This window comes from Tasmannia lanceolata, unplaced genomic scaffold, assembly GCF_043159265.1.
Source record: "Tasmannia lanceolata isolate RefF3 unplaced genomic scaffold, GAP_Taslan_0.1 ptg000015l, whole genome shotgun sequence".
In the NCBI taxonomy this organism is placed as follows: Eukaryota; Viridiplantae; Streptophyta; class Magnoliopsida; order Canellales; family Winteraceae; genus Tasmannia; species Tasmannia lanceolata.
This window is the reverse complement of record NW_027518692.1, coordinates 5909267-5937108: the sequence shown is the minus strand read 5'-3', so window position 1 is coordinate 5937108 and position 27842 is coordinate 5909267.

Sequence of the window (27842 nt, the reverse complement as noted above, 5' to 3'; positions counted from 1 at the left end):
AAGGGAAGAGGTTGGCTCAAGAAACATTCCGTCATCGCCAAAATCCGAGGATGATATGCCCAAAATCAATGGAATCCAAAAATGCAAAGAGTATCCCTAGGAACTTGAAGAGACTGTGCCCCAAATAGACATTGCCTTTGAAATAAAATTTTCCATGCGCCCATATAAACATCCAAGATTGAAGTAAAATTAGAGCAAAAGACTAAACCACAACCTGCTTTTGGATGACAAACATGCATCACAGAACCTGAATATCGTATCAAGCATATAGTAGCAGGCTTCCCAATAAAACCAACATGTTTTCAAAGACACTTTTTGATTAAAAACAACGGGCCGGCTGAAAATAATAGGGGCAAAGAAATGTGTAAATTCAACCCGCATTTGCAACACTCAAAATAGAGACATTACACAACGTGCTTCCTTATCTCAGATTGATTTATTGGGAATTTGGGAAACAAACAACCTAAAACATTTGAAATAAGGCGGTCAATTTCATCTTGTTAGCTCCTCACCATTTAAAATAAACATGGATCTCATCGAAAAGTAACTTATCAATCTAATCTGCCATATTGCAACCACAACTCACATAACTTAATTCACGGTTAGCAACATTACAGAATTGAATAAACCCATTGCTTATAATCTTCCAATTTCGCTTCTTAAACCAGCCCAGTACAAATCAAACACACGCTTCCAAACAATATTTTCCCAAGCCCCATATAAAAATCACTTCTCATTAAAACAAAATTTTGTAGCGAGAAAATGATAGCCATTTCGAATTAATACATTCTCCTGAAAAGATCGAACCGAAAAGGAAAACTAATCAAATTTGATAACCCAATGAAACTAGACTAAAAATCCCAACCAAGGATCAAGAGAACCCAGATAGTACTGTTAAAAACAAGGAACCAATCGAGAATTGCATGCATCCAGTTGAATCTAAGAAGAATAATAGCAGAGAGATTACCTCGTAGCAGATGTTCGTACCCCTCAGATTACTGAGCCGAGAGCTGAACGAGAGAGAGAAAGCCAGGGTTTGGGGAAATGAGGGCTTGATCGGATTTGTAGAGAAATAGGAGGTGGCTGATGGTGGTGGGTTTGGGTGAAAGGAAATGGGGGTTGCTGTTGGAGTGGGGTCGGATTTGTGGGGTTTTGGTCGGATTCCGGCAAGGTGGCCAGAATCAATGGGAATGGATGTGGAACCGTGGTGGCTGCAAGGAGAGGCTGATGGTGATAAAGAGGTAGATGGAGGTGAAGAGGGCCGGAGGGAGTGATGGTGGCGGTGGAAATGGGTTTTGGGGTGCAGAAATGGGTGGAAATAAAATGGGTTTGGGTAAAAATGAGATGGGTTTGGTGGTGATTCGGATGTGGTTGCAGAGGGGAAGGAGGTGTTTGACGGTGGTGGTGGTGGGTTGTAGGAGGTGGCAACTTGGCCGGGTTCCGGCCGGAAGTTGGTCAGAGAATGGGTTTTGGCCGAAGCTGGGTGAAGATGGATGGGAAGATGAAGATGGTAACTGATAAGGTGGGTTTGATCCACGGCAAGATTGCCGGAGAAAGAGGGATGCTGCGATGGTTTTGCCGGATTCCGGCAAACCCACCGGAGAGGATGCGAGGGCGGCTGAAGAAGAAGAAAAAGAAGGCAAAGAATGGAGGTGGAGATGGAGAAGTGGTGGTGGGGATGGGGAGTCGCGATGGCCAGCCGGAGAGATGGCCGGAGATGGTAGCTCTCCTTCTCTCTTCCTCTGCCGATTTTTTTCGTTTTTCCCCTCTTTCTTCTTCCTTTTATCCGGCTGCAGAAAAATCCCTCCTCTCTTTTGGAAACCCTAGTTCACGGGTTTTATTCAAAGGAAAATGATATATTTAGCCCCCTTTTCTCCCATGGGCAGCCCCTACCAGTGTATTTATCACTACTCTCTCATCATATGGAGGGTGGCTAGGCAAAGGGGAGGGGCAAATATATCATTTCTCTTTTAGGACAAAGGGATTGGTATTGACACACATCCCTTGTCCAAAATAAACCCCCTTCTAGTCTTGTTTAACTAAGAAAATGATATGAGAGCAACCATTTTTATTTTTATTTTTATTTATTTTTGGTAAACGCACTCCCCCAGCTCACCCTTTCTCTTTTGGGTTAAAAGTAGATGGGAACTGACATGAGAACATCTCCGCTTCGATAAAACGCACTCCTTCAACATTGAATGAAGAAAAATGATATTAGTACCTGTTTCCGGGTTTTCAAAAATATTTTTTATGTAAACGGGGGAACTTTGGATTTTTCAGGCTCTCTCGCACTCAGGACTAGATTTTTTTTTTTAGAAATTTTGAGATCGATTTTGAGAATTTGAAATTGACTCTGAATTCGGTTTCGAAACTCGGGTTTTGGGAACTTTAATCAATTTCGGGCACTTTACGGTTCGATCAAAATGGGGTGTCTACACCAGTCAAGCTCGAGAAATACTACTGTAGCTCGAAGTTTTGGTTTCAAATCTTAGTGAAGGGGATAAGATAGATGATGAATAGGGATGGTTAAATTTATGCAATAGTAAAATCCTATTCTCCATAAATATGAGGAAATCCACTGTATGTTCATAAAAAATAAGAAAATTTCAACAAAGTAAATGACAATTACTGCATCATAACAGTCACTTCTAGCCTCATTTTTACTCTCTTAACTCAAATGATTTTTTAAGATCCTTCCAAGATATTGAAGAAATAAACCAATGTAAGAAAATCTAGCAAGGTACGATAATTCTAACATTAGGCTTCATTCATGTTTGTTTATGAATAAAAGGGTGACCATTAGGACATCATTTTTTATCCTCAGAAATTCACGCAAACAAATTTCTAAATTGTAACAGGTTTAATAGGAGAATAATTCCATGACCAATCAAATTTACAGACCTTGACATAGGGAACAACTAATATGAGCATTACCCTTTGGTAGATAAACAGAACTTGACTTATCGACTGACAATTTATAGTCATGGGATATGTCTTCAAAGCATATTAGAATCCATTGCAAAAAGAGAAGACAGGCTAGTGAAGATGATATTAATTTAGTCTATGACATATATCCTCGTACATAATATTATATCCCATAGACTCTAAAAATTCTGAAGAAGAACTGAACATGGAAACCCCCATAATTTCTCATGATAAAACAATGTATGAATCTTTTCACTCTGAAGAATATATATAGAAAAAATGCAATTAAAAACAAAACAATAGAGTAATCTGATCCTTTAAATTTACAAATTCCACTTTATAGCAATATATTAGATCTAAAGAATATGAATTTCAAGAAAAATCTGGAACAGAAATCATAGTTCACAAAGCTTAAAATCCACTTCTTTAGATTTTAAGCCTTATCCTTCACTTATGTTCTGAGTTTTGAAGGAAAAGATGAGAAAACATCTAATAAGAGGTTGGCTTTTGGTTCAAATATGTAATATCATATTCAATCATTCAATTCATCTCAGAAATTTAATTTCTATTAAAATCAGACGGTAAACCAAATAATAAAAACACAATAGCCTTACACGAACACAACATGGAAATTGAACTCCATTAACAAATCTAAAGCCAATGCAATAAAAAAAACGGGGGATCAACACCTATAAATTAAAAACATGACAGTTAAAATTGCCTAAAAGAAACATAACAAAGGACCTATATCCCTAACTTGAACTTTTAAGCTAAATAATAATAAATAATAATAATCGAAAGAACTACAACAACAACAGTATTTTGTCTTGAAATTTATACAGAGGCAAGATAACATACAAGTAAAACAAATGGGAGACAGAAGGCCCTAATCAAAATTCATTTTTATATTAAAATTTAATCATGACACCTCAGAGGCTTAAAATATTAAAAGAATTATATGATTTAAATTTTCTTTAGATACCAAAACTAAACAAGAGTATATGATTTAACTTATAACCTTTAATATTTGAAATTAAAACCTGATACCTACTTTTCATTTGTTTTCTATGGCTAAAAAAAAAAATTTTCTTAATGAAAACGAGATTCTGAATGTAAATAAAGTAAAATCAAATCTTGATAATAAGTTAAAATTGAGATACAAATGAACTAATTCTAAAAATAGATTTATTCAAGAAAAATTAGGTTCGAATAATGAAACTTCAAATTTTAAACCTCTGAGTTAAAAGAGATTAGATCAAAGGCTTTAAAGCTTTGAAATAGGATTTTATAAACTAAATTTCAGATCTGGAATTTTCTCCACACGATTAGTAAAAATTAATTTAAGATTTGATATATGAGTCTTTACAGAATCAACAAAGAGAATAAAAAAGAATAATAATATAAAAAAATTCAGAATAAAAAAATACACAGATAATATTTATGAAGTTTGTGAATAGAAAAACATTATATGATCTTTTACAATCAAATGAGATCCTACCTCGTTGGAATCCTCTGATGTATGATCAACAACGATGAAAAATTATTCCAGATTTGGCTATGTAACAAGGTTCAAGCTTCTTCTCTTCACGAACTTTCAGATTAGAACCTTATTTTGCCTCTCAAGTAGATGTAGAACCTTTGAATCCGAATCTAATTTCCTGTTTTGAAATTTTTTTCGATTTTCCTTTCCAAAGATTGAGATATGCATAGAGAGAGACTCGATCGGAGCTAGGCCGGAACTCAGGCAAGCTTGCCGAAGAAGAAAGATCGGACGGAGATAGGGTTCTAAATTTAGAAATCGAAAATTTCAAGACTTCTTAAGCAGATCTGAGAGGGTAATATAGTGAAGTGAACAAAATAACAAAGGAAGAGAGTAGATCTGAGGTTTATAAGTGTAGATCTAGGGTTTGGAGTTTAAGAAAATATGGATCCAAGGCTAAAACGCATGAGTTAGGGCTTAGAAGAATGAAAAGGAGATGGAGAGAAGCTAACCGATGGCAAAATGGCAGAAATCCGACCGGAATTTCAGAGAAGAATGGCCGGAGAAGACGATCGGAAAAAAATAGGGTTAGAGAAATTTGGGGAGAAAATCTCTCTCTCTGCTAATTTTTTTCTCTTTTTCTTTTTAAATGAATTAAACTCATATTTATATAAAATCTGGGGTGTCGATATTGGCACGATCAATTTTGATGGGCGCGCGGTTGCGCGAATTTTTGATAGGCGCACGACACAATCATGTCTTATTCAGCCAATGCACGCACCGTTCAAGGATAAATTCGCCCCCCTATCCGGATAAATTCACCCCCCTTTCTAGTTTACCCTACGGCATTCTCTCGGCTTGTTTGCTAGGCAAACGCGCTCGGATTTTGATGAAATTTTGTAGGGACCTCGGTGGGACCCTAACCTACCTTGAGACGAAATTTGGGGTCTTAAAGCATTGGTTTGATAGGATTTTGCTCAAACAAGGGAGGTTTAGGGTATGGTCAAAATGGGGTGTCTACACTCTCATACGTATAAAAGATGAATGTTTTATAAAATTTCTAAAATAAGAAACTTTCTATTTTTTCAATCTACATCCTTTATAAACTAAATCTATTATTCAATACCATCTCATCCTAATCTCAAACCTTGTCAAAAAGCCCTTTACACCATCTCTAAGGTTTCTTATGTCTAAAAGATAGATGTTTTATAAAGTTTATAAAATAAGAAACTTTCAATTTTTTCAGTCTCCATCCTTAATCAACTAAATCTAAGATGTAATATCATCTCACCCTCATCTCAAAACATGACTAAAAGCTCCTTGACACCTATCTCTAGGGTCTCCTATGTCTAAAATATTGATGATTTGTAAAGTTTCTAAACTAAGAAACTTCCTATTTTTTCAATCTTCATCCTTCATCAACTAAATCGAAGATTAAATACCATCTCATCATCTTCTCCAAACTTGGCTAAAAGTTCCTTAACACCATCTTTAGGGTTTCAGATGTCTAAAAGATGGACGTCTTATAAAGTTTCAGAAATAAGAAACTTTCTTTTTTTTTCAATCTTTATCCTTCATTTACTAAATCTAAGATTCAATTCCCTCTCATTCTCATCCCAAAACTTGGCTAAAAGTTCGTTGACATCATCTCTATGGTTTCTGACGTCTAAAAGAATGATGTTTTTTAAAGTTTCTAAAATAAAAATTTTCTATTTTTCAAACTCCATCCTTCATCAACTAAATCTAAGATTGAACATCGTCTCATCCTCATTCCAAAACATCGCTAAAGTTCCTTGACACCATCTCTAGGGTCTCTTATGTCTAAAGGTGGATGTTATATAAAGTTTTTAAAATAAGAAACCTTTTATTTTTTCAATCTCAATCCTTTATCAACTAAATCTAAGATTCATTATCATCTCATCCTCATCTCAAAACTTGGCTAAAAGCTCCTTCAGTCCATCTCTAAAGTTTCTTACGTCTAAAAGATGGATGTCTTACAAAATTTCTAAAATAAGAAACTTTCTATTTTTTCAATCTCCATCCTTCATCAACTAAATCTAAGATTCAATATCATCTCATCCTCATTCCAAAACATGGCTAAAAGCTCCTTCACACCATGACTAGGGTTTACTAAGTCTAAAAGATTGATGTTTTGTAAATTTTCTAAAATAAGAAATTTTCTTCTTTTCAATCTCCATCCTTAATCAACTAAATCTAAGATTCAATACCCTCTCATTCTCAACCCAAAACTTGGCTAAAAGCTCGTTGACATCATCTTTAGGGTTTCAATACCGTAAAAGATGGCCCTTCATCAACTAAATCTAATGATCATTACCATCTCATGCTCATCTCAAAACTTGGTTAAAAGCTCTATCACACCATCTATAGGATCTCCTATGTCTAAAAGATGGATGTTTTATAAAGTTTCTAAAATAAGAAACTTTCTATTTTTCAATCTCCATCCATTATCAACTAAATCTAACATTCAATACTATCTAATCCTCATCTCAAAACTTGGCAAAAAATGCTTTGACAACATCTCTAGGGTTTACCAAGTGTAAAAGATTGATGTTTTATAATGTTTCTAAAATAAGAAACTTTTTATTTTTTCAATCTCTATCCTTCAGCAACAAAATCTAAGCTTTAATACCCTCTTATTCTCAACTCAAAACTTGGCTAAAAGTTCCTTTACACTATCTCTAGGGTTTCCTATGTCTTAAAGATTGATGTTTTATAAAGTTTCTAAAATAAGAAACTTTAAATTTTTTCAATTTCCATCCTTCATCAACTAAATTTAAGATTCAATACCCTCTCAATCTCTAGGGTTTCAATACCATAAAAGATGGTCTTTCATCAACTTAATATAAGATTCATTACCAACTTTTTCTAAACACAAAACTTGGCTAAAAGCTCCTTCACTCATCTCTAGGGTCTCCTATGTCTAAAAGAATTATATTTTATAAAGTTTCTAAATTAAGAAGCTTTTTATTTTTTCAATCTTCATCTTTTATCAACTATATCTATGATTCAATACTATCTCATCCCCAACTAAAAATTTGGCTAAAAGCTCCTTAACACAATCTGGAGGGTTTCCTTTGTCTAAAAGATTGATGTTTTATATAGTTTCATAAATAAAAAACTTTGTATTTCTTTCTATTTCTTCAATCTCCATTGTTCATCAACTAAATCTAAGATTCAATACCATCTAATCCAAATCTCAAAACTCGGCTAAAAGCTCTTTGACACAATCTCTAGGGTTTACTATGTCTAAAATATGGATTTTTATAAAGTTTCTAAAACAAGAAACTTTCTATTTTTTCAATCTCCATCATTCATCAACTAAATCTAAGATTCAATACCCTCTCGTTCTAATCCTAAAACTTGGTTAAAAGCTTGTTGACATCATTTCTAAGGTTTCAATACCGTAAAAGATGGTCATTCATCCACTAAATATCTGATTAAATACCATGTCATCCTCATCTCAAAACATGGCTAAAAGCTCCAGGACACCATCTCTAGGGTCTCATATGTCTAAAAGATTGATGTTTTATAAAGTTTCTAAAATAAGAAACTTTCTAGTTTTTTTATCTCTATCATTTATCAACTAAATCTAAGATTCGATACCATCTCATCCTCATCTAAAAACTTGGGTAAAAGCTTTTTAACACAAACTCTAGGGTTTTCTGATTCCAAAAAGATGGATTTTTATAAACTTTCTAAAATAAGAAACTTTCTATTTTTTCAATATACATGTTTCATCAACTAAATCTAAGATACAATACCATCTCATCCGCACCTCAAAATTTGGCTAAAAGCTCCTTGACAACAACTTTAGGGTATACTAAGGATAAAAGATTGATGTTTTATAAAGTTTTTAAAATAAAAAACTTTCTATTTTTTCAATCTCCATCCTTCATCAACTAAATCTAAGATTGATACCATCTAATCCTCATCTCAAAACTTAGCTAAAAGCACTTCGACACCATATCTAGGGTTTAGAAAAAGTAAAAGTTTGATATTTTATAAAGTTTCTAAAATAAGTAACTTTTTATTTCTTCAATCTCTATCCTTCAGCAACTAAATCTAAGATTCAATACCCTCTCATTCTAATCTAAAAACTTGGCAAAAAACTCCTTCACACCATCTCTAGGGTTTCTTATGTCCAAAAGATGAATGTTTTATAAAGTTTCTAAAATAAGAACCTTTCTATTTTTTCAATCCTCATCCTTCATCAACTATATCCAAGATTGAATACCCTCTGATTCTCAACCCAAAACGTGGCTAAAAGTTGGTTGAAATCATCTCTAGGATTTCAATACCATAAAAGGTGGTCCTTCATCAACTAAATCTAAGTTTCAATACCATCTCATTTTCATTTCAAAATATGGCTAAAAGCTCATTGACACCATCTCTAGGGTTTCCTATGGTTACAAATGGATGTTTTGAAAAGTTTCTAAAATAAGAAACTTTCTATTTTCTGAATCTTCTTACTTTATCAACTAAATCTAAGATTCAATACTGTAAGCCCAATGGTTCTCACCTTGGCAATCTTCTATGTTTTGATGATTCCAAACACAAGTTGAATTGTGTTGTATTTCTAACGTGTTTGATGTTTAAGTGCATGTATTGAAGAATCAACCATTTCAAACACTTAGATCAAGGAAAACAGCATGGATCGAGGCTTGTACATCATTGAACACCATTTGAAGACAAAGGATGATAAAGGCTTGGAGCATTCAAGGAGAGATCTTGAAGAGCCAAAGAAATGGAGGTGATCCATGCAAGGGTTCAAGACTTGAAGATGTGCTTCAAAAGAAGAAGATTTGAAGGCTTAAGTCTTGTGTTAGATTGTACATCTAATCCCTATTAGGTACCCCCACCTTGAGGCATAATGGAGTCACCAAACAACTAACCCAAATTGGAATAACAATCCCATCTATGTGTAATTTGGAAGCCCTTGAAGCCCAAAAAGTATCAGCATAAAAATCTGAAAAATCTGCTGATTTACGCTTCTCGGAGCTCCGAGCTCGGAACTCAGAGAAAGTTCTCGGAGCTCCAAGATTTGGTCCAGTAACTTTTTTCCAAATTCTGTTTGTATTCCCAGAACTCCGAGATGAATTCTCGGAACTCCGAGGAATTTCTCGGAACTCCGAGACCAGTATGTTAGGAACAAAATTATGACCCTTGGGAACTTTGCCAGAATTACGACAATGCCTCTGTAACGGTCATGTTTGGGTTTTCTATATATACATATATATATATATATATATATATATATATATATATATATATGTGTTCTCTATGCCTTAGAACATATCTCTCTCATTCCTAAACATATTAGAGAGTGGTAATCACCATTGTGCCTCAAATTGGGATATCTAGAGGGATTAGATCTAGGCTTGAATTTTTACATCATTTCAAAGAGTGGAATTTGTGTGAGCTTGAGAGCTATCTACCCTTCAAGAGGGAGTTGTATTTTTTCTATTTTATTTGATTGTATAAGGGCAAGTGTTCGGAGAAGCGGAGCCCTCTCTCCGTGGTGAGGATTACCACCAAGGTTAAAGCAATTGTAATTGGCACAGATCTTCACCGTGGTTAAGAAGATCAAATAGTGAAGCCATCAACGGGTTTTGTTGGTGGAGTGGAGTAGGCCTTGTGTGTTTGAGGACCGAACCACTTTAAATCTCGGGTGCACTTTTTCTTGTCTCTTGCTCTATTTCTTGCATTGCACTTTAGATTTAACTCACTTGCTAAAATTGTTTTATTCCTTGATCTCTTAATCCTTCATTGGAGAGTTTAAATATTTTAGGTTAAAATTTCAAAAGGTAAATTTTATTTCTATCAACCTAATCTCCTTTTAGGTTGCCACTTGGGCCCAGCCTTGGAATTTTACTTGGTATCAGAGCTAGGGCTCTTGTTTCAAAAGCCTTAACCGGTAAGAGTTAAAGATCTTTTTGTCAAAACCCATGGATTTTAAAATTGGTCATGACATCTCTATCCCTCCATCCTTTGATGGAACCAACTAAGGGAAATGGAAAACCCGTATGTGGTTCTTTTTAGGATCTTTGGATTTAGAGATCTTAAATCTAGTAGAAAATGGTATTTATAAAAGGGGGAAAATAGGGTCTAAATTGCTTGCATTAAATAATAGAGCTTTGATTGCAATTTGTTGCTCGTTGTCTCCCCATGTTTTTGAGAAAATTTCAACATGTAAAGATGTACATGAGATTTGGATTAAACTTAAAGAAATCTCTAAAAATCATACTTGTCATCTTTCATTAGAAGATTCTAAGGTTTCTCATTTACATGGTAGTGTTATGAATCCTTGTTTAAACACTTTCGATATTAAAAAGGATTTCAACTCCTCAATTTCCAAACTACAAAATGAGATTGATTCCTTGCACTTGGAAATTAATAATTTCTCGCTCAAGAATGAAGCTTTGAATAAAATAAACAATGATTTGATTAATGTAAACAAAGACTTGATTCAAAGATGTGAGTCATTTGCAAAAGAAAATGAAAAATTAGTTTTTGAAAACCAAAATTTGCAAGAAGAGAAGAAAAATGTTGACAATCTTAAATCTTCTTGTAGTGTTACATGTCCATCTAATTGTTGCACAAAATGTCATTTTTGTGGTAGATTATGACATTTTTAAAATGAATGTGTGCTTAAATCTTTACCTAAGAGTAAGATGATTTGAGTTGAAAAGAACACTTTAGGTAAATCTAAGCCATTTGGAACCAAATGGATGTGGGTTCCAAAGGCCCCAACCTAGTTTTCTATGCTTTTGCATTAGATTAGGGGCATATGCTTAATTTGAATATCTTTATGAATTTTGGTTCTTTGTGCCCAAGACTTTTACTTGGATCGTTATATCTTTATCTTGGGAATTTGATTTGGATGATCCCCATTTATTGATGATTGTATTTTGTTTAAAGGGGACATTTGATTTAGGGGGAGTTAAAAAATGAGTTATCTTTCAAAACCCCATATGAGTTTTCAAAACCCTCCTTGTTTTGAATTTTGCTTTTATTAAGGGGGAGTTTTGATTTGATTTATTCCTTGACAAAGGGGGAGCTACATATTGCATAATTTTTCTCTTATGTTTAAAACTTTCATCCCTTCTTTTTGTGATGACAAAGGGGGAGAAATTTTATGTGGAGTGTGCTTAAATGTGGCAATCACCTTGTGTGTTGTCATCATAAAAAAGGGGGAGATTGTAAGCCCAATGGTTCTCACCTTGGCAATCTTCTATGTTTTGATGATTCCAAACACAAGTTGAATTGTGTTTTATTTCTAACGTGTTTGATGTTTAAGTGCATGTATTGAAGAATCAAGCATTTCAGACACTTAGATCAACGAAAACGGTATGGATCGAGGCTTGTACATCCTTGAACACCATTTGAAGCCAAAGGATGATGAAGGCTTGGAGCATTCAAGGAGAGATCTTGAAGAGCCAAAGAAATGGAGGTGATCCATGCAAGGGTTCAAGACTTGAAGATGTGCTTCAAAAGAAGAAGATTTGAAGGCTTAAGTCTTGTGTTAGATTGTACATCTAATCCCTATTAGGTACCCCACCTTGAGGCATAATGGAGTCACCAAACAACTAACCCAAATTGGAATAACAATCCCATCTATGTGTAATTTGGAAGCCCTTGAAGCCCAAAAAGTATCAGCATAAAAATCTGAAAAATCTGCTGATTTAGGCTTCTCGGAGCTCCGAGCTCGGAACTCAGAGAAAGTTCTCGGAGCTCCGAGATTTGGTCCAGTAACTTTTTTCCAAATTCTGTTTGTATTCCCGGAACTCCGAGATGAATTCTCGGAACTCCAAGACCATTATGTTAGGAACAAAATTATGACCCTTGGGAACTTGCCAGAATTATGACAATGCCCCTGTAATCGTCATATTTGGGTTTTCTATATATATATATATATATATATATAAATATATATATATATATATATATATGTGTGTGTGTGTGTGTGTGTTCTCTATGCCTTAGAACATATCTCTCTCATTCCTAAACATATTAGAGAGTGGTAATCACCCTTGTGCCTCAAATTGGGATATCTAGAGGGATTAGATCTAGGATTGAATTTGTACATCATTTCAAAGAGTGGAATTTGTGTGAGCTTGAGAGCTATCTACCCTTCAAGAGGGAGTCGTATTTTTTCTATTTTCTTTGATTGTATAAGGGCAAGTGTTCGGAGAAGCGGAGCCCTCTCTCCGTGGTGAGGATTGCCACCAAGGTTAAAGTAATTGTAATCGGCACCGATCTTCGCCGTGGTTAAGAAGATCAAATAGTGAAGCCATCAACGGGTTTTGTTGGTGGAGTGGAGTAGGCCTTGTGTGTTTGAGGACCGAACCACTTTAAATCTCGGGTGCACTCTTTCTTGTCTCTTGCTCTATTTCTTGCATTGCACTTTAGATTTAACTCACTTGCTAAAATTGTTTTATTCCTTGATCTCTTAATCCTTCATTGGAGAGTTTAAATATTTTAGGTTAAAATTTGAAAAGGTAAATTTTATTTGTATCAACCTAATCTCCTTTTAGGTTGCCACTTGGGCCCAGCCTTGGAATTTCACTTGGTATCAGAGCTAGGGCTCTTGTTTCAAAGGCCTTAACCGGTAAGAGTTAAAGATCTTTTTGTCAAAACCCATGGATTTTAAAATTGGTCATGACATCTCTATCCCTCCATCCTTTGATGGAACCAACTATGGGAAATGGAAAACCCATATGTGGTTCTTTTTAGGATCTTTGGATTTAGAGATCTTAAATCTAGTAGAAAATGGTATTTATAAAAGGGGGAAAATAGGGTGTAAATTGCTTGCATTAAATAATAGAGCTTTGATTGCAATTTGTTGCTCGTTGTCTCCCCATGTTTTTGAGAAAATTTCAACATGTAAAGATGTACATGAGATTTGGATTAAACTTGAAGAAATCTCTAAAAATCATACTTGTCATCTTTCATTAGAAGATTCCAAGGTTTCTCATTTACATGATAGTGTTGTGAATCATTGTTTAAACACTTTTGATATTAAAAAGGATTTCAACTCCTCAATTTGCATAACTACAAAATGAGATTGATTCCTTGCACTTGGAAATTAATAATTTCTCGCTCAAGAATGAAGCTTTGAATCAAATAAACAATGATTTGATTAATGTAAACAAAGACTTGATTCAAAGATGTGAGTCATTTGCAAAAGAAAATGAAAAATTAGTTTTTGAAAACCAAAATTTGCAAGAAGAGAAGAAAAATGTTGACAATCTTAAATATTCTTGTAGTGTTACATGTCCATCTACTTGTTGCACAAAATGTCATTTTTGTGGTAGATTAGGACATTTTTAAAATGAATGTGTGCTTAAATCTTTACCTAAGAGTAAGATGATTTGGGTTGAAAAGAACACTTTAGGTAAATCTAAGCCATTTGGAACCAAATGGATGTGGGTTCCAAAGGCCCCAACCTAGTTTTCTATGCTTTTGCATTAGATTAGGGGCATATGCTTAATTTGAATATCTTTATGAATTTTGGTTCTTTGTGCCCAAGACTTTTACTTAGATCGTTATTTCTTTATCTTGGGAATTTGATTTGGATGATCCCCATTTATTGATGATTGTATTTTGTTTAAAGGGGACATTTGATTTAGGGGGAGTTAAAAAATGAGTTATCTTTCAAAACCCCATATGAGTTTTCAAAACCCTCCTTGTTTTGAATTTTGCTTTTATTAAGGGGGAGTTTTGATTTGATTTATTCCTTGACAAAGGGGGAGCTACATATTGCATAATTTTTCTCTTATGTTTAAAACTTTCATCCCTTCTTTTTGTGATGACAAAGGGGGAGAAATTTTATGTGGAGTGTGCTTAAATGTAGCAATCACCTTGTGTGTTGTCATCATAAAAAAGGGGGAGATTGTAAGCCCAATGGTTCTCACCTTGGCAATCTTCTATGTTTTGATGATTCCAAACACAAGTTGAATTGTGTTGTATTTCTAACGTGTTTGATGTTTAAGTGCATGTATTGAAGAATCAAGCATTTCAAACACTTAGATCAAGGAAACCAGCATGGATCGAGGCTTGTACATCCTTGAACACCATTTGAAGCCAAAGGATGATGAAGGCTTGGAGCATTCAAGGAGAGGTCTTAAAGAGCCAAAGAAATGGAGGTGATCCATGCAAGGGTTCAAGACTTGAAGATGTGCTTCAAAATAAGAAGATTTGAAGGGTTAAGTCTTGTGTTAGATTGTACATCTAATCCCTATTAGGTACCCCACCTTGAGGCATAATGGAGTCACCAAACAACTAACCCAAATTGGAATAACAATCCCATCTATGTGTAATTTGGAAGCCCTTGAAGCCCAAAAAGTATCAGCATAAAAATCTGAAAAATCTGCTGATTTAGGCTTCTCGGAGCTCCAAGCTCGGAACTCAGAGAAAGTTCTCGGAGCTCCGAGATTTGGTCCAGTAACGTTTTTCCAAATTCTGTTTGTATTCCCGGAACTCCGAGATGAATTCTCGGAACTCCGAGACCATTATGTTAGGAACAAAATTATGACCCTTGGGAACTTTGCCAGAATTACAACAATGCCCCTTAGCCAAGTTTTGGGATGAGGATGAGATGGTATTGAATCGTAGGCGAAGGATGGAGATTGAAAAATATAGAGTTTCTTATTTTATAAACTTTATTAAACATCCATCATTTTTACAGATGAAACACTAGAGATGGTGTGAAGGAGCTTTTAGCAAAATTTTGAGATGAGGATGAGATGATATTGAATATTTGATTTAGTTGTTGAAGGATGGAGATTGAAAAAATATAAAGTTTCTTATTTTAGAAACTTATAAAACAATCATCTTTTGACATATGAGACCGTAGAGACGGTGTGAAGGAGCTTTTAGCTAAATTTTGGGATGAGAATGAGAGAGTATTGAATCTCAGATTTAGTTGATGACGGATGGTGATTGAAAAATAGAAAGTTTCTTATTTTAGAAACTTTATAAAACAACAATCTTTTAGACATAAGAAACCCTAAAGATAGTGCCAAGGTCCTTTTAGCCAAGTTTTGGGATGAGGATGAGATGGTATTGAATCATATATTTTGTTGGTGAAGGATTGAGATTGAAAAATAGAAAGTTTCTTATTTTATAAACTTTATAAAACATCCACCTTTTAGGCATAAGAAACCAAATAAATGGTGGCAACGAGCTTTTAGCCAAGTTTTGAGATGAGGATTAGATGGTACTAGATTTTAGATTTAGTTGATCAAGGATGAAGATTATAAAATGGAAAATTTCTTCCCTTAGATACTTTATAAAATATCAATCTTTTAGACATAGGAAACCTCATAAATGGTGTGAAGGAGCTGCTTTTTGCTAAGTTTTGATATGAGGATTAAATGGTATTGAATCTTTGATTTATTTGAACGAGGATGGAGATTGAAAAAAAAAAGTTTCTTATTTAAAAACTTTATAAGAAACCAATCTCTTAGAAATAGAAAACCCTAGAGATGGTGTTAAGAAGCTTTTAGCCAAGTTTTGAGATGAGGTTGAGGTGGTATTGAATCTTAGAATTTTTTGATAAAGGGTGAAGATTGAAAAAATAGAACGTTTCTTATTTTAGAAACTTGGTAAAACATTCATCTTTTAGAAATTAGAAACCCTAGTGATGATGTCAACGAGCCTTAAGCCATCTTTTGGGATGAGAATAAGAGGGTATTGAATCTTAGATTTAGTTGATGAAGGATGGAGATTGAAAAATTAGAAAGTTTCTTATTTTAGGAAATTTAAAAAACATCCATCTTTTAGACATAGAAAACCCTAGAGATGGTGTCAAGGTGCTTTTTGCCAAGCATTGGGATGAGGATCAGATTGTATTGAATCGTAGATTTATTTGTTGAAGGATGGAGATTGAAACATATAAAGTTTCTTTTCTTATTTTAGACACTTTATAAAACATCCAACTTTTAGACATAGGAAACCCTAGAGAAGGTGTGAAGGTGCTAATAGTTAAGTTTTCATATTAAGATGAGATGATATGTTATCTTTGATTTAGTTGATTAATGATGGAGATTGAAAAATTAGAAAGTTTCTTATTTTAGAAACTTTCTAAAACATCAAACTTTTAGACATCGGAAATCAGAGAGATGGTGTGAAGGTGCTTTTAGCCAAATTTTGGGATGAGGATGAGATGGTATTAAGTCGACGATTTAGTTGGTTAAGGGCGGAGATTGAAAAATACAAAGTTTCTTATTTTAGAAACTTTATAAAACATCTATCTTTTAGACATAGGAAACCTTTGAGATGGTGTCAAGGAGCTTTTAGCTAAGTTTTAAGAAAACATGAGAAGATATTGATTATTTGATTTAGTTGATGAAGGATGGAGATTAAAAAAATAGAAAGTTTCTTATTTTAGAAACTTTTTAAGACAACCAATTTTAGACAGCCAAGTTTTGAGATGATGATGATATGGTATTGAATCTTAGATTTAGTTTACGATGGATGGAGATTGAAAAATGGAAAGTTTTTTATTTTAGAAACTTTATAAAATATCCATCTTTTAGACATAGGAAACCCTAGAGATGATGTCAACGAGTTTTTAACCAAGAATCTTAGATTTCTTTGATGAATGATGGAGATTGAAAAAATAGAATGTTTCTTATTTTCGGAACTTTATAAAACATCAATATTTTAGACTTAGTAAACCTTAGAGATGGTGTAAAGAAGGTTTTTGCCATGTTTTGAGATGATGAAGCATTTGTTTTCATTCTTAGATTTAGTTGACGATGGATGGAGATTTAAAAAATAGAAAGTTTCTTATTTTAGAAACTTTATAAAGCATCCATCTTTTAGACATTGGAAACCCTAGAGATAGTGTTATCGAGTTTTTTGCCAAATTTCGAACAATTCCGAGCAGAAGCAGCCCAAAAGTTACTCGATACGATAATTTCTAAAAAACTTACAAAAACATCATTATGGACTGAAAACTTTAAACAAGCATAACTCTCTCGTCTTTTGGCCAAATTTGGGCCGCCATATGTCGAACTGACCAGCTCGACGAGATCTACATGATTGAGAGGTTTGATTTTAAAAGTTTTAAGCATTTGAGGTCGAAAAGAGGGAAATTCAAAACAGGACAGCAACATGGACTAGTATTCGTGCTGAAACAGGGGACAACAACATGCACATATTATGCTAAAACAGTGAGCTGACCTATGGACAAAACTTTATGTAAAACAGGGGGCATAAACTGTCCACAGAATTGTGCCATAGTAGGGGGCAACCACATAGACTAGTACTGTTCTAAACAGGGACAGATTTGGTGGACAGAACGTGTGCTAAACAGGGACAGATTTGTGATACAGAAAACATAACTGAAATGTAGATGGATAAGTTGGCTTTGTAATACAAACACAGGGGCTGAAATGTAGGTGAATGAGCTGTCTTTGTAACACAAACAGGGCTAAAATGTGGGACTGAACGTAGTACGAAACAGGGGATGATTCTTGGCTGAACAATGGGTTGATATTGCATTAACTAATTCCACACTCCTCTGCCCACACACACACATCCACACACATGTGCATATACTCTAGCATAAGCATTCCCATTTATACTCTCACATGCTCATATATATGATCATTCCCAACTCAACTTATCTCTCCCTTTGATTAAGAGCTGCAAAATCATGAAGTGAACTGCAATGACCCCTTGACAACTACCAAAAAAAAATCAAGATATGAATCTGTCTCCTTATCAGGACAGGGGTAGTAGGAGTATCAATTAGCCTCAAACAAAAGGGAACTATGCCCAGATCTATTAATGATTATATGGGGGGAGGGGACTGATCTAAGGCAAAGTGAATAGGATAAGCACACAGGAACCCGGATTAGAAGATGTATTCCCATCAAAGATGTGATCCGGTCCATTAGATTTCACAGATTATGCAAGAACATGACAGATAGAATGACCCTAAACTGCTAGTATATCAAGTAAAATTGCAAAAGAGAATAATTCATCAAGTTACCTAAATGTATGATCTAAACATGAATTAAATAAGGTAAAATTACCTGAGATAGAGCCTAAAATTAAGGTCAGTCCCGCAATACGCCCTTCATCAGAGAGTTCTAATGGAGAATTTCCTTGTCCAAGATCGGGACTGAGGCGGCTTGGCAGACGGTGGTGGAATTAGGGTCTGGTGGGTTTCACCAAAGAAGAAGTGAAAATGGAGCAATTGAGGAGGAATGGGTTTTGCAGAGGTAATTAAAATAGGGGCTGTTGGAATTTTAATGGAGAAGTTGGAGCTCGGTGGTGAGGGGAATAGATATGGTGTTGGAGGCTGAGATGAAAAAAAAGGGTTGGGCGAAGTGGGGTTGCAATGGAGTTGGGTATTGACAAAGTAGTGGGGATTGGAGCCTATTGAGGATAGAGATGGTCAAATTGAAGGCAATAAGGGTGAAGATGGGTGTTGATGAGTTGGATTTGGGTAGTGAAGAGGGTGGGTTAGCTAGGGATAGAGGATAGAAATGAGAAAAGGGTAGAAACAGGGGAAGTTGAAGGTGGTGGTGGAGATGGTGGCTGGCGGTATGGAGAGGGGCAGATGGTGGTTTTTGAGATGGAGATAGGGTTGGGTTTGATGGCCAAAACGAAGAAGGAAAAGAAGATAGTTGAAACGAGAGAAGGATAAGAAAATGGAGGAGGGTTTAGGGATGGCTGTGATGGAGGGTTAGAGAAGAAGAAGTTGGTGAAATGGGTTTTGAAGTGATTTTGGGTTTCAAAGGCACAGGGGATGAGAAATTAGAGGAGAAATTAGAGGAGATGGGGTTTAATGGAGGAATGGCCAGACGGTTTTAATGGCAATCGGTCGGATTCCAGCAAGATTGCCGGAATCAATGGATTTGGGCTTTGGATAAACGAGAAAAGGGCTTGTAGAAATGAGAGATGAGGTTTAGGTTAGATTCGGTGAGGATGGGGTTTAGGGTTAATGAAATGGGCGAAAATGAAGCTTGGGAAGCCGGATTTAATGGAGGTTGGAGATGATGGTCGAAGGTGGGGAAAATGGAGAAGAAGAAGAAGATGATGATGAAAAAGATGAAGAAGGTGAAAAGGAAGAAGAAGAAGAGGGAGATGGCTGGCCGGAGATGATGGTCAGAGGTGGCCTCTCCCTGCAACTCTCTCTCTCGCTGCGCGCGTAGCTTGCAGCTAAGGTTTTTTTTTCTGAAAAATGGGGACCTCCTCCTCAGCCCTAATTCGGTGGGGAGTTTATATGGGAAATGATATACTTGCACTCCATCCTCCATGGACAGCCCCTGTCTGGCTATAGCGCCCCTCTTTTACACCATATACATCAATGGTATATTCTTCCATGGCAATCTCCAAGGCAACCCTTTCTTTTGAATATTCACACTACATTCTTTCTTAGTTAAATATACATGAAAAATTCCGGTAAGGGCACTCCCTCACTTCAATAATACACCCCTCCTTTTGATAGGAGATGATATACTTGCACTCCCTCTTCCTAACTGGACAACCCCCTTTCTAGTGTATTTTATAACTACTCTCTAACTCAACGGGGTGACTCTGGTAAGAAATGGAGGTCCAATACAAAAGGAAAATGATATATTTCAACCCTGTTCTCTAGGACAGCCCCCCTCATAAGTATGTATGGCTGTTCTTTTACTAAAAAAAAATGATTTCCCGGGCTACAAAAATGCTCAACAAGCTTCGCAATAAGGAATTTTTAAGATATTTCAGGACTCGGTTCTTCAAGAATTTGGGGATTCAGCTCTTCGGTAATTTATTTGCTTCGGGACCTTTGGAATCGGTTTCGAAACTTTGCTCGATTTCAGGAATTTATTCAGTTTTGGGTAAAAGGGTTCGGTCAAAATGGGGTGTCTACAGATGCCCCTCTTTGGCAGAGTGTGCGTGTCACACGAATGGCAAAGCTGACAAGACAACACATTCTGGCCGGCCCGAGACAAGGGAAAATAAATCTTTTGGGTTTTTGGTTCTAAGAATGGCATTCACAAGGGTAAAATAGCAAAATGACATTTCAAAAGACTCAAGATCGGCAGGCATTGGGGAGATAGCCTCTCTTCGACTCTTAACTCGGCAATCATTACATCTCAATGAGATGGCCTCTCTTGAAACTCTTAACTTGACAAAACATATCATATTGCTGAAACTATTTTCCACCTCAAGTAATCAAAACAATGGGGGAACCTGCTTTCAAACAAGCATTCACAATAAAAAGGAAACTACTTTTCACACACACAATCAAAACAAAAAGGAAACTACTTTTCACACAAACAATCAAAACCAAAAGGAAACTACTTTTCACACAAACAATCAAAACCAAAAGGAAACTACTTTTCTGACGAACATCATAATCACGATAAACTACTTTTCTCCAAAACCTTCTCAGCCACAAGAAACTACTTTTCTCACATTCTTCATCAATGAGAAACTACTCTTCTCTAAAAAACTCTATTCATGAGAAAATACTTTTCTCCAAAATCTCTATCTCTGAGAAACTACTTTTCTCCAACATCTTTATCTCTGAGAAACTACTTCTCTCTCCAAAAACTCTATCTAGGAGAAACTACTCTTCTCCAAAAACTATCTCTGAGAAACTACTTTTCTCTCTAAAATCTCTATCTCTGAGAAACTACTTCTCTCTCAAAAAACTCTATCTTAGAGAAACTACTCTTTTCATAAAACTATCTCTGAGAAACTACTTTTCTCTCTAAAATCTCTATCTTTGATAAAGTACTTTTCTCTCCAAAAACTCTGCCTTTGAGAAACTACTTTTTCGGCAAACATCATCAAATAATTGAGAAACTACTTTTCTCTTCAAAAATTCCTTCCAATCCAACGGGAAACTACTTTTCGCCCAATTTTCAATCAACGGGGAAACTACTTTTTGCCCAATCTTTCAATCAACGGGGAAACTACTTTTTGCCCAATTTTTCAATCAACGGGGAAACAACTTTTCGTCCAATCTTTTAATGAACGGGGAAACAACTTTTCGCCCAATCTGAAATCACGGGGAAACTACTTTTCGCCCAATCTAAAAACACAGTGAAACTACTTTTCACCAGGCGATAGCTATACAGACCATTGCTGAAAATCCATCTGTTTAGCAGATATACCTGACTCCTAACTCAAGATTTATATAGTCCTGCCAAACAGTTCCATATAAATCCACGCAGATATACCTGACTCCTAACTCATTAGGTAGCGGTACATTGTGAAGCGACAATTAAACACGTCACTACTTGACATTTCACTGTTAATTGCCAGGCGATGATTGGACAGGTCACAACTTGACATTTCACTGTCAATCATCAGAGTATTCGAATATTTGGCGAAACTACTTCTCTCTCAAACATTCAATACCAAGGTGAAACTACTTTTCACCGGACGACAAGGCGCACCACTACTTGGCACCTCACCGACTAACAATCAAAAGATTTTTTTTCTTAAAAAAAAAAATGCCCCTTGTTTGGGTTTAACAAAGAAAAAGATTTTTTTAGGCCCAAAGGGCTTACAAACATGATTGATGGGTTTATCGATCTTATATCGAGTTCATTGATAGAATAGCTATCTCCTGGTGAGAATAAATGGGAGTGCATGATCATTGCTGAAAACCAAACTCAAGTAACTTGAAAGAATTTTAGGTATTGACTCTTTTTAACAAGGGAACTACATTCTGCTGGGTTTGAAAACTGCAAAAGCAGGTTCTAGATTCCGCTGGGGACTAGATTTTTTGAAACATTAACTCTTTCAAAGAATGAGTTCAATTGAGGAATTTGATTCAAGAGAGTGTTCAAGCATCTCTTGCTTCTATCTGCTGAGAAAATCTATCTCAATTATCAACATGTTTGATATCTTTTATGACACAAGTCATAAAAGATGCCCCTAGTATGATTACTTCCATGACAGGATTCATTAGAGAGCAATACCAGGATAGGTAAGAAAAGTTCAAGTTTGCATAGGTTCTTTCTTGGGTATATGGGTAAAAAGATATCCATAATGGCTGAGTTTGCAAATTGTTTCTTTCACTGCTCACTACTTGAGGCTTTGATGTCTCTGGTAAGTTCGAACAAAATGTGACTTGCCCTTTCCTTGATTTCCAGACGAGGATCCACTTTGAATTCTCTTTACATTTCAAAAGGTGTACTCTTGCTCTTCCAGTGCCAAACACTTTGGACATTGAGAGAAAAAAATGATAAAAAAATAAGAAAAAGAATTCCAAGGACTCGATCAAAGAAGACTCAAATTACTCAAGGGACTTCACTCACTTTTGATTCACCCTTAGATAAAATGTGTTATTTTGTTATGGTAAGGCTAGCCACTCTTAGAGTAATCTTGAAAACCATGTCAAGAGGATCTAATTTTCTCCATTAGGATTCCGTCATGGTTATTACCCCCTTCGGATTGCTCAGTCTTAATGCCCCTATTTTAGAAAGGTATCAAAGTAAATCTTATCGACACTACTCGGATTCCGGGATCCTGCCCTGTGTAGTGGTTGCTTCTCCATCTCCTTGATTTCTCTTTTCGAAAGAAGTCAAAATTAATGCCTTCCATTTTCGGTCTAAAAGACCACTTGTCTCAACTTTTGCTTTCCAAGTTTTCAGTCTAAAAGACTACTGGCCTCAACTTTTGCTTGTTTCACCAGAAAGACTTTCTAAGTGGGCTTGGGTTCAAAAGGGTGGGATATTTAAAAGTTCAAACGATTTGGACCGAATCTGGTCTAGCCAGACTACCTACGTACCCCAAAAATGGAGGATCAGATCCGCATAGTTCGCTTTGGAATTTTTCAAAGAATGGTTTAGCATTTAGCTTCAAAATTTTGAAAGAAATTTTATCCCAAGGTTTGACCGAACCTGAATTAATCAGGTTGCCTACGTAGCCCTGAAGAGTTAGGGATCAGGTCCGACGTAGTTCGGGTGCATAGTTTATAATGTGTTTGAAAAGAAACTTCAACCACTGCGCTCCACTCCCATCTCGAAGATCTTGAATTTATGCTCAAGATTCCACAACTCCTTGTCTCCTTTTTTTTTTTTTAACATGTGGAATGTCTTTACTCTTGAAATGTTCCACCTCGAAATCATACTGAAAATATGCAGCCCAATTGTTCTTTTTAAGGCTCAAATTTATAATACGACTTCCTTGGATGAAAGCCTTCCCTCATTATCTCATCAGCCCTAGAGATTGTGTTAATGTGCTTTTGAATTGAATCTTCGATTTAGTTGATAAAGGATAGAGATTGACAAAATAGAAAGTTTCTTATTTTTGAAACTTTATGAAACATCAATCTTTTATGATATTAAAACCCTAGAGACAATGCCAACGAGCTTTTAGCCATGCTTTGGGATGAGAATGAGAGGGTATTGAATCTAAGATTTAGTGGATGGAAGGGAGATTGAAAAGACAGAAAGTTTTTGATTTTTGAAACTTTATAAAACATTCATCTTTTAGACATAGGAAACTCTAGAGATGATGTCAACTAGCTTTTATCCAAGTTTTGGGATGAGAATGAGAGGATATTGAATCTTAGATTTACTTGATGAATGATGAAGATTGAAAAAATAGAAAGTTTCTTATTTTAGAAACTATGTAAAACATCAATCATTTACACTTAGTAAACCCTAGAAATGGTGACAAGGAGCTCTGAACCAGGTTTTGGGATGAGTAAGCGATGCTATTGAATCTTAGATTTAGTTGATGAAGGATGGGGAGAAAAAAAAGTTTCCTATTGTAGGAACTTTATAAAACATCTATCTTTTAAACATATAAAACCCTAGAGATTGTGTCAATGAGCTTTTAGCCATGTTTTGAGATGAGAATGCGATGGTAATGAATCTTAAATTTAGTTGAAGAATGATGGAGAAAGAAAAAACAGAAAGTTTTTTATTTTAGAAATTTTATAAAACATTAATCTTTTAGACAAAGAAAACCGTATAGATGGTGTCAAGGAGCTTTTATCCAAGTTTTAGGTTAAGGATGAGAATTGAAAAATATAAAGTTTCTTATTTTAGAAACTTTATAAAATATACATCTATTAGACAGAGGAAACCCTACAGATGCTTTTTTTTTTATGGTTAAGCTGGGGTTAGGCAAGACCCCTACCAGATATCATTAAAAATAAGAAAAAGATACATCAAGGGGGCCAAAAGTCCAGCCAGGGGGGAACATTCTCCCAAAAGGCTATCCACATAATGGCAAAAGGAAAACAAGAAAAACAACCTAAACAGGCAAACATTGGAAACAGGGATCAGTTTTTCATTCTCTGGTACATGGTTTGCTCTTTGTCAGATTTGACAACAGCAAGGAGATCATCAGGAACTCTCGTCTGAAAGGTGGAATGTCCTTTAAAGGGGCATTCTCTCTTGGATAATAAGTCCGCTGCCATATTCCCCTCTCTCCAGATGTGGGATATTCTCCACGACATTCCTGCCAGCTCACTCCAGGCGAGATTGATAGCTGGGATTTTTCTCCACGGAGGAGAGGAAATTTTGTTAAAAGAGTTTACAGCAAAGGTAGAGTCAGCTTCAATCCAAAGAGAAGTGATACCCAGCCTTTTTACAGCAGCCACTCCTTCGCATATAGTTTGAATTTCCAAGGCGAAAATCTCTTCCCCATCAGTATTTTTAGAGAAAAATTGGATTATTTAGCCATCATTGTTTCTAATTATTCCTCCAATCCCTCCTCCATCTTCAGTTAAAGAAGCATCAGTGTTAAGTTTGAATTCTCCCACAGCAGGGGGAACCCAACAGCAGAATTTTAGGTCTTTCTCCTGAACAGAAATCGTGTAGCCAAAGTGGTGTACGACAACAGCCGTGTGCACTTCTTTACTGTCCCTGAGATTGAGGCTGTTAACTCTTGTCTTTACATCATCAAGGATCATACGGAGGATTTTGATCTTATGATTTGATTTATTTTCAAAAATTCTCAGGTTTCTCTCCCCCCATAACCTGTAGATGGCAGAGGCAAATGCAATTTTCATGGCCGTGGAACTTTGAGACTTACCTCTACAATGAGTTCTTAACCACTCTTCTTCTTCCTGGATAGTTTTCTTCGGTTTTCTTCGAGATCCATACCGCCACAAAATGGACCTCCAGACCCAAGCTGAGAATCCACACCTGAAGAATAAGTGATTAATTGTCTCCTTTTCTGATTTACAGAGAGGGCACCCTTCATCCATCACTCGATTCCTGAATATCTGGTGATCTCTAGTAAGCAGTTTCTTGTGTAGAGCTTTCCAAGCAGATAACGCTTGCCTTGGTATGTGACCTGTAAACCATACTGAAGGAGCCCATGGGGTATCCACCTTATGCTTCCTGATAGCGTTCCGAGCACTACTAACAGAGAAATAGCCATCAGTACTAGGCTTCCAGATTACTCTGTTTTCATCGTCCTCTTGAAAAAGAGACTTTTGCAAAATAGCTTTTTCCTGTATGAGAGATGTTTTATTTATGATTGGATTCCAGCCTTCCTTTGAATGTATCTCAGCCAGACTTTTCATCGAGGAGAGGGAATAATCAATCACTGATTTAGAAATGATTTGATTCAGGACTCCATCCGGATGCCAAGGTTGAGTCCATAGATCAATTTCAGCTTCGATCCCAACTAAGTAACAAATCTTATCTTTGAGGGTATCTCTAGCTCGAAGAATGCTCCGGAAAGCCCAAGACGGTCTGGAGGGAACCTTCATGAACCAAATGTTCTTGTTTTGAATGTATTTGGCAAAGATCCATTGGCGCCACAAAGAATTATTTCTCTGAATTAGTCTCCACAGTAATTTGCACTGGAGAGCCGAGTTAATGTCTCTCAGATTACGGATACCCAGGCCACCTTCTTTCTTAGGCTTGCATATAGTTTCCCAAGCCACCGTATGAACTTTCTTAGCATTTTCACTTCCAGCCCAAACAAAATCTCTACAAAGCCATTCAAGCTTGTCTATAACTCCCGAGGGGAGATTAAAAGAGGAGGACCAAAAGACTTGATAAGAGTTAAGGACAGATTTCACCAACTCAATCCTTCCAGCAGCGGAGAGAAAACGACTACTCCATCCATTTATTTTTTGAGTGACCTTCGAGATGATCGGGAAACAATCATTTGAAGAAAGTCTTGAAGAGGTCAAGGGGATGCCAAGGTATTTGATTGGCAGTTTTCCTTCAGGGATGAGCAAATTTTTTGAGATTGCCTTTCTTTCTCTGCAACTAATTCCAGAAAAGAAGACCTCACATTTCGAAAAATTTGGTTGGAGGCCAGAGAATCTGTAGAATTCTTGTAAACAAGCTAGAATTTCTTTTACTGACTTGACAGAACCTTCCGCAAAGATCATAAGATCATCCACAAAAAGTAAAGGGGGGTTGGAGATTACCTTTCAACTGAGAATCTTCAAGGGTCCTGGAGAGCATTTCCATAGTTAAACAGAACAGCAAAGGGGATAGGGGATCTCCTTGGCGAATTCCATTGGATGAAGAGAAGTGCCCTTGAGGAGACCCATTTATCAAAACAGAAAAGGAGGGAGACTGAATACATTCCTCCACCCACTTACACCAAAGTTTACTGAATCCCTGATCCGCCATAAATTGAAGAAGTGCTTCTCTCTTAAACATTGTCAAAGGCCTTTGCAAGATCAATTTTAAGACACATAGCCGCATTTGCAGAGGGGAGATGGAATTTGTGTAGGATGTCATGAGTTAACAAGATATTATCTTGTATCTGCCTATCTCTGATGAAAGCAGATTGGGCAGGGTTAACCAATTTGTCTATCACCAATTTCAATCTCTGCGCAAGAATCTTGGTAATTGTCTTGTAGATGAAGTTGCACAAGGATATAGGTCTGAACTTGGAGGGCGAAGACGCATCAGGGATCTTAGGAATGAGAGAAATGAAGGTGTTATTGATTTCCTTCAAGAGCTTTGCTTTCGAAAAGAAATTGAGAATCGCATCTAAACCCTACAGATGCTGTCAAGGAGCTTTTAGCCAAGTTTTGAGATTAGGATCAGATGATGTTGAATCATAGATTTAGTTGACGCATGATGGAGATTTAAAAAATAGAAAGTTTCTTAATTTAGAAACTTTATAAGACATCCATCTTTGAGACATAGGAAACCTTAGAGATAGTGTCAAGGAGCTTTTAGGCAAGTTTTGGGAGGATGATAGGAAATTGAATCTTAGATTTAGTTGATGAAGGATGTAGATTGAAGAAATAGAAAGTTTCTTATTTTAAAAACTTTGCGAATCATTCATCTTTTAGACATAGAAAACCCTAGAGATGGTGTCAAGGAGCTTTAAGCCAAGTTTTGAGATGAGAATGAGATGATATTGAATCTTAGATTTAGTTAACGGAGGATGGAGATTGAAAATATAGAAAGTTTCCTAATTTTGAAACTTTATAAGACATCCATCTTTTAGACATATGAAA